Consider the following 9,136-nt stretch of genomic DNA (forward strand, 5'->3'; position numbering starts at 1 on the left):
GTTGCTAAACACCTGCCCTGAATGACAGGTCACCACTGGCTGCATGCATGGTTCAGTGCATTACACAAGTAGTCCTACTGCAATTATTTATTTGACTCAATATGCTGCAGACCTAAAAAAATTCAATAATAATATTCAGGACAAATATGCTGCAATCATTCCTCCACAGACTGGTGCCGGGACCAGGGTTTGAGAAAGGCTGGTGTAGGCTATGGATAATTTTATTGAGACCACACTAGGCGCACTTGATATTGCGCTGATTTTGCCTGCCCATCAGAGAATAAATGATGAGCGGCATCATTGGGCAGACATGAGATACTATAATAAGCAACTAATTCTCAAACCCTGAGCAATATAACATTTAATTGATTTTCAAATTACATGACCCTCCTGTCACGCCCTGACCTTAGAGAGCCTTTTTATTTCTCTATTTGGTTAGGTCAGGGTGTGATTTGGGTGGGCATTCTAGTTTGTCTATTTCTTTGTTGGGCTGGGTATGGTGATTGGGGATCATACTTAGCAAGCCCTTTTCCCACCTTCAGTTGTGGGATCTTATTTGTGTGTAGTTGCTTTCTGCACTGCATATAGCTTTACGTTTGGTTTTGTATTTTGTTGTTTTTCGGTGTCATTTTTAATAAAGAAAAATGTACGCCTACCACGCTGCACCTTGGTCTCATTCTATCAACGAGCGTAACACCTCCCCTGGAATACATTTCTAAAATACTAAACCTTCCCTGACTGAAATTGAAAAAGCATGACCCCTCCCCCATTTTCCTCCGGGTAACTATTGTGTAAATTTCGACCTCTCCCTAAACAACCTGAGTGGGGCATCTTCATTTATATGTTATCTTTGGCTCTACCACCAGTGTCTTTTTACCCAGGCTGGTCTCATGAACTATATCTAACAGTATGATATAGGAGTTGGCTTTGGGGATGACCAGTGAAATATACCTGCTGGAGCGCGTGCTACAGGTGGGTGCTGCTATGGTGACCAGTGAGAATGATATGTTATGTTTGCAGCTGTTATGTCTGCAGCTAGCTAGCTGCAAACGAGTGGCTACTATTAGCTAACGTCTCTGTCCTGAAGCAAGCACCAGCTAGCCTTGAGCTAGCCTCGAGCTAGGCCCATATACCAGCTAATTCAAGGGCTACAATACCTCCTTTGCCAATTGGCCTGGACCCTTTATTGTCAACACGGAGCCCCATCGATCCATCACAACTGAACTGCCGACGTGATCGCCCGATGTGGTCTCAACGGGCTATTCTGTTATGATGTCGTCGAAGAATGATGCCCAGTGGACTGTTTCAATAACACGGTACCTCATTTTATTTACCTGTCGGCCCCAGCCTCGAACTCAGGTCCTGTATGTACGTAACTGACCCGATCTGCCTATCCATTTCCATTTACCCATTGTTGTTTTAGCTCTCCTGATCAATACCTGTGATTGCTTTATGCCTCTCTCTAATGTCAATATGCCTTGTCTACTGCTTTCTTGGCTAGTTCTTATTATTTTATTTCACTGTAGAGCCCTCAGTCCCGCTCAACATGCAATAGATAGCTCTTTTGTCCCACCCCACACACATGCGGAGACCTCACCTGGCTTAACTGGTGCCTCCAGAGACAAAACCTCTATCATCATCACTCAACGCCTAGGTTTACCTCCACTGTACTCACATCCTACCATACCATTGTCTGTACATTATGCCCTGAATCTATTCTACCACGCCCAGAAATCTGCTCCTTTTATTCTCTGTTCCCAACGCACTAGACGACCAGTTCTTATAGCCTTTAGCTGTACCCTTATCCTACTCCTCCTCTGTTCCTCTGGTGTTATAGAGGTTAACCTAGGCCCTGTAGCCCCCAGTTCCACTCCTATTTCCCAGGCGCTATCATTTGTTGACTTCTCTAACCGTAAAAGCCTTGGTTTCATGCATGTTAACATCAGAAGCCTCCTCCCTAAGTTTGTTTTATTCACTGCTTTAGCACACTCCGCCAACCCTGATGTCCTAGCCGTGCTAAGGAAGGCCACCAAACATTCTGACATTTCCATCCCCAACTACAACATTTTCCGCCAAGACAGAACTGCCAAAGGGGGGGAGTTGCAATCTACTACAGAGATAGTCTGCAGAGATCAGTTATGCTATCCAGGTCTGTGCCCAAACAGTTCGAGCTTCTACTTTTGAAAATCTACCTTTCCAGAAATAAGTCTCTCACTGTTGTTGCTTGCTTGTTATGGACACCCCTCAGCCCCCAGCTGTGCCCTGGACACCATATGTGAATTAATTGCTCCCCATTTATCTTCAGAGTTCGTACTGTTATGTGACCTAAACTGGGATATGCTTAACACCCCGGCCATCCTACAATCTAAGCTAGATGCCCTCAATCTCACACAAATTATTAAGGAACCTACCAGGTACAACCCTAAATCCGTAAACACGGGCACCCTCATAGATATCATCCTGACAAACCTGCCCTCTAAATACACCTCTGTCTTCAACTAGGATCTCAGTGATCACTGCCTCATTGCCTGCATCCGTAATGGGTCCGTGGTCAAACGACTACCACTCATCACTGTCAAACGCTCCCTAAAACACTTCAGCAAGCAGGCTTTTCTAATCGACCTGGCCTGGGTATCCTGGAAGGATATTGACCTCATTCCGTCAGTAGAGAATGCCTGGTTATTCTTTAAAAGTGCCTTCCTCACCATCTTAAATAAGCATGACCCATTCAAAAAATGTAGGACCAGTAACAGATATAGCCCTTGGTTCACTCCAGACCTGACTGCCCTTGACCAGCACAAAAACATCCTGTGGTGTACTGCATTAGCATTGAATAGCCCCCGCGATATGCAACTTTTCAGGGAAGTTAGGAACCAATATACACAGGCAGTTAGGAAAGCAAAGGCTAGCTTTTTCAAACAGAAATTTGCATCCTGTAGCACAAAAAAAAAGTTCTGGGACACTAAAGTCCATGGAGAATAAGAGCACTTCCTCCCAGCTGCCCACTGCACTGAGGCTAGGAAACACTGTCACCACCGATAAATCTACGATAATTGAGAATTTCAATAAGCATTTTTCTACGGCTGGCCATGCTTTCCACCTGGCTACCTCTACCCCGGTCAACAGCTCTGCACACCCCACAGCAACTTGCCCAAGCCTCCCCCATTTCTCCTTCACCCAAATCCAGATAACTGATGTTCTGAAAGAGCTACAAAATCTGGACCCCTACAAATCAGCAGGGCTACACAATCTGGATCCTCTCTTTCTAAAATTAACCGCGGCAATTGTTGCAACCCCTATTACTAGCCTGTTTAACCTCTCTTTCGTATCGTCTGAGATCCCTAAAGATTGGAAAGCTGCTGCGGTCATCCCCCTCTTCAAAGGGGGAGACACTCTAGACCCAAACTGTTACAGACCTATATCTATCCTACCCTGCCGTTCTAAAGTCTTTGAAAGCCAAGTTAACAAACAGATCACCGACCATTTCGAATCCCACCATACCTTCTCTGCTATGCAATCTAGTTTCCGAGCTGGTCATGGTTGCACCTCAGCCACGCTCAAGGTCCTAAACCATATCATAACCGCCATCGATAAATGATAATACTGTGCAGTCGTCTTCATCGACCTGGCCAAGGCTTTTGACTCTGTCAATCACTGCATTCTTATCGACAGACTCAACAGCCTTGGTTTCTCAAATGACTGCCTCGCCTGGTTCACCAACTACTTCTCAGATAGAGTTCAGTGTGCCAAATCAGAGGGCCTGTTGTCCGGACCTCTGTCAGTCTCTATGGGGGTGCCACAGGGTTCAATTCTCGGGCCGACTCTTTTCTCTGTATACATCAATGATGTCGCTCTTGCTTCTGGTGATTCTCTGATCCACTTCTACGCAGACGACACCATTCTGTATTCTTCTGGCCCTTCTTTGGACACTGTGTTAACAAACCTCCAGACGAGCTTCAATGCCATACAACACTCCTTCCGTGGCCTCCAACTGCTCTTAAATACAAGTAAAACTAAATGCATGCTCTTCAACCGATCGCTGCCCGCACATGCCCGCCCGTCTAGCATCACTACTCTGGACAGTTCTGACTTTGAATATTTGGACAACTACAAATACCTAGGTGTCTGGTTAGACTGTAAACTCTCATTCCAGACTAACATTAAGCATCTCCAGTCCAAAATTAAATCTAGAATCGGCTTCCTATTTCGCAACAAAGCATACATCACTCATGCTGCCAAACATACCCTCCTAAAACTGACTATCTTTCCCGATCCTTGACTTCGGCGATGTAATTTACAAAATAGCCTCCAACACTCTACTCAGCAAATTGGATGTAGTCTATCACAGTGCCATCCATTTTGTCACCAAAGCCCCATATACTACCCACCACTGCGACCTGTATGCTCGCGTTGGCTGGCCCTTTCTTCATATTCGTCGCCAAACCCACTGGCTTCAGGTCATCTATAAGTCTTTGCTAGGTAAAGCCCCGCCTTATCTCAGCTCATTGGTCACCATAGCAGCACCCATCTGTAGCACGCGCTCCAGCAGGTATATTTCACTGGTCATCCCGAAAGCCAACTCCTCATTTGGCCGCCTTTCCTTCCAGTTCTCTGCTGCCAATGACTGGAACGAATTGCAAAAAAATCACTGAAGCTGGAGTCTTATATCTCCCTCACAAAGTTTAAGCATCAGTTGTTAGAGCAGCTTACCGATCATTGCACCTGTACACAGTCTTTCTGTAAATAGCCCACCCAACTACCTCATCCCCATATTTTTTTTGCTCCTTTGCACCCAAGTATCTCTACTTGCACATTGATCTTATGCACATCTATCAGTCCAGTGATAGCACATTGTAATTATTTCGCCACTATGGCTTATTTATTGCCCTACCTCCCTAATCTTACTACATTTGCACACACTGTATATAGATTTTTCTATTGTGTTATTGACTGTACATTTGTTTATCACATGTGTAACTCTGTGTTGTTTGTGTCACACTGCTTTGCTTTATCTTGGCTAGGTCGCAGTTGTAAATGATAACTTGTTCTCATCTGGTCTACCTGGATAAATAAAGGTGAAATATATATTTTTAGCATGGTTACATAGGACAGAAGGTTATTTAAAGGGACATTTCACCCTGTCTCTGCCGCTGCGTATATTATTACTACACTGAACAAAAATATAAATGCAACATGCTAAAACAGGTAGGTGCGTGGATCAGAAATCCAGTCAGTATCTGGTGGGACCACCATTTGCCTCATGCAGCGCGACATCTCCTTTGCATATTGATTGTGGCCTGTGGAATGTTGTCCCACTCCTCTTCAATGGCTGTGCAAAGTTGCTGGGAACTGGAACAAGCTGTCGATCCAGAGCATCCCAAAACACGCTCCATTGGTGACATGTCTGATGAGCATGCAGGCCATGGAAGAACTGGGACATTTTCAGCTTCCAAGAATTGTGTTCAGATCCTTGCGACATAGGGCTGTGCATTATCATGCTGAAACACGAGGTGATGGCGGTGGATAAATAGCACGACAATGGGCCTCAGGATCTCATCACGGTATCTCTGTGCATTCAAATTGCCATCGATAAAATGCAATTGTGTTCGTTGTCCGTAGCTTATTCGTGAAGAGCACACTTCTCCAGCATGCCAGTGGCAATCGAGGGTGAGGATTTGCCCACTGAAGTCAGTTAAGGGTCTGAATACTTATGTAAATGTGATATATATAAAAAATATATATATAAATGAGCAAAAACCTGTTTTTGCTTTGTCATTATTGGGTATTGTGTGTAGATTGATGGGGTGAGGACAATTTAATCAAAATGGTCAAGGGTTCTGAATACTTTCCGAAGGCACTGTAGCTAGCTAGTAAAATGATTTACAGTTGCTGATGTTTCACGTTTGCTGACAATTTACAAACGCAAGGCTTGGCGCATAGCAAATTAGCAGGCACCAGGCTAACTAGCTAGCCATCTCCAGTCATGAGCTGACGTTTGCTGATAAACCTAGCTGTTTAGTAGCCATATCTACAACTAAAAAGAGATGAGGTTTTACATTGAGATACAATCTCCTATTGTAAAACATCAATTTTTAGACATATATATGGCTACTTGTAGCTGTTTAGATAGCTAGCTAGCGAGACAAGCTACCTAAGTTAGCAAACAGAAAAATTATTATATTTTAGATTTAGTAGCCACTCTTTGCCTTGATGACAACTTTGCACTCTTGGTATTCTCTCGACCAGCTTCACCTGGAATGCTTTTCCAACAGTCTTGAATGAGTTCCCACATATGCTGAGCACTTGTTGGCTGCTTTTTCTTCATTCTGCGGTCCAGCTCAACCAAAACCATCTCAATTGATTTGAGGTCGGGTGATTGTGGAGGCCAGGTCATCTGATGCAGCACTCCATCACTCTCCTTCTTGGTCAAACAGCCCTTACACCGCCTGAAGGTGTGGGGTCATTGTCCTGTTGAAAAACAAATGATTGTCCCACTAAGCGCAAACCAGATGGGATGGCTTATTGCTGCAGAATACTGTGGTAGCCATGCTGGTTAACTGTGCCTTGAATTCAAAATAAATCAGTGTCACCAGCAAAGCACCTCCACACCATCACACCACACATGCAGAGATCATCCGTTTCTGCGTCTCACAAAAACACAACAGTTGGAACCAAAAATCGCAAATTTGGACTCATCAGACCAGGACAGATTTCTACCGGTCTAATGTCCATTGCTTTTGTTTCTTGGCCCAAGCAGGTCTCTTCTTCTTGTTGGTGTCCTTTAGTAATGGTTTCTTTGCAGCAATTTGACCATGAAGGCCTGATTCACGCAGTCTCCTCTGAACAGTTGATGTTGACATGTGTCTGTTACTTGAACTCTGTGAAGCATTTATTTGGGCTGCAATTAATGGGGCTGGTAACACTAATGAACTTATCCTCTGCAGCAGAGGTAACTCTGGGTCTTCCTTTCCTGTGGCGGTCCTCATGAGAGCCAGTTTCATCATAACGCTTGATGGTTTTTACGACTGCACTTAAAGAAACTTTCAAAGTTCTTGACATTTTCCGCATTGACTGACCTTCATGTCTTAAAGTATGATGAACTGTCGTTTCTCTTTGCTTATTTGAGCTGTTATTGCCTTAAATGGACTTGGTATTTTACCAAATAGGGCTATCTTCTGTTTACCACCCTACCTTGTCACAACACAACCGATTGGCTCAAACGCATTAAGGAAAGAAATTAACTTTTAACAAGGCACACCTGTTAATTGAAATGCATTCCAGGTGACTACCTCATGAAGCTGGTTGAGAGAAAGCCAAGAGTGTGCAAAACTGTCAAGACAAAGGGTGGCTACTTTGAAGAATTTCAAATATTAAATATATTTTGATTTGTTTAACCCTTTTTTAGTTACATGATTCCATATGTGTTATTTCATAGTTTTGATGTCTTCATTGTTATTCTACAATGTAGAAAATAGTAAAAATAAAGAAAAACCCTTGAATGAGTCAGTGTGTCCAAACTTTCGACTGGTACTGTATACATTTTATTAAGCACAATCTGACTGCAACACACAGGTTGGAATGTCTGACTGAAATACTGGACAAATCTACCTTTTTTTCAACGTTTGTGATAATTGAATTTGTTGATAAAATGCGGGACATGATTGTTTGGTTTCAGTAAACGGGTCAAAGGGCCAAAATGTGGGACTGTCCCGCCAAATCCGGGACATGTACACTATATAGACAGAAGTATGTGGACACCCCTTCAAACTATTTCAGACAATTTCAGACGTTGCTGACAGGTGTATAAAATTCGAGCACACAGTCATGCAATGTCCATGGACACACATTGGCAGTAGAACGGCCTTACTGAAGAGCTCAATGACTTTCAACGTGGCACCGTCATAGGATGCCATCTTTCCAACAAGTCAGTTCAGTCAAATTTCTGCCCTGCTAGAGCTGCCCTGGTCAACTTGAAGTGCTGTTGTGGTGGAAACGAACGCAAAGTGGTTGCTCACAGAACGGGACCACCGAGTGCTGAAGCGTGTAGCAGGTAAAAATCGTCTGTCCTCGGTTGCAACACTCACTACTTAGTTCCAAACTGCCTCTGGAAGTAATGTCAGCACAATAACTGTTTGTCGGGAGCTTCATTGAAATGGGTTTCCATAGCCGAGCAGCCGCACACAAGCCTAAGATCCCCATGTGCAATGCCAAAAGTCACCTGGAGTGGTGTAAAGCTTGCCGCCATTGGACTCTGGAGCAGTGGAAACGAGATCTCTGGAGTGATGAATCACACTTCACCATCTGGCAGTCCGACGGACAAATCTGGGTTTGGCGGATGCCAGGAGAATACTGCCTGCCCCAATACATAGTGCCAACTGTAAAGTTTGGTAGATTAGGAATAATGGTCTGGGGCTGTTTTTCATGGTTTGGACTAGGCCCCTTAGTTCCAGTGAAGGGAAATCTTAGCGCTACAGCATACAATGACATTCTAGACGATTCTGTGCTTCCAACTTTGTAGCAATAATTTGGGGAAGGCCCTTTCCAGTTTCAGCATGACATTGCCCCGGTGCACAAAGCAAGGTTCATACAGAAATGTTTTGTTGAGATCGGTGTGGAAGAACTTGACTGGCCTGCACAGAGCCCTGACCTCAACTCCATCAAAACACCCTTTGGGATGAATTGGAATGCTGACTGCAAGCCAGGCCTAATCGCCCAACATCAGTGACCGACCTCGCTGCTCTTGTGGTTGAATGGAAGCAAGTCCCTGCAGCAATGTTCCAACATCTAGTGGACGCCTTCCCAGAAGAGCAGAGGCTGTTATAGCAGCAAAGGGGGACCAACTCCATGTCAATGCCTATGATTTTGGAATGTCGATGTTCAACGAGCAGGTGTCCACATACTTTTGGTCATGTAGTGTTTACGTCATCATAGTTCAAGTCCCCTGTTATTTTCTTGACAATTTCTCATACATTTGGGAGGGGATACTGACTGTCCTTTTGCCTGACGACTCAAACTGAATTCGTTCGCTGCTCTTTGTGGCGTAGTGTTTGGCCGGAGCAAGGCGTTTGGGTACCAGGCAAACTGTACTACTGTTCTTGCCGTGGATAAACCATGGTCAGAGAATAAATGGAGCAAG

The sequence above is a fragment of the Salvelinus namaycush genome, chromosome 7 (assembly GCF_016432855.1).
Source record: "Salvelinus namaycush isolate Seneca chromosome 7, SaNama_1.0, whole genome shotgun sequence".
Lineage (NCBI taxonomy): Eukaryota > Metazoa > Chordata > Actinopteri > Salmoniformes > Salmonidae > Salvelinus > Salvelinus namaycush.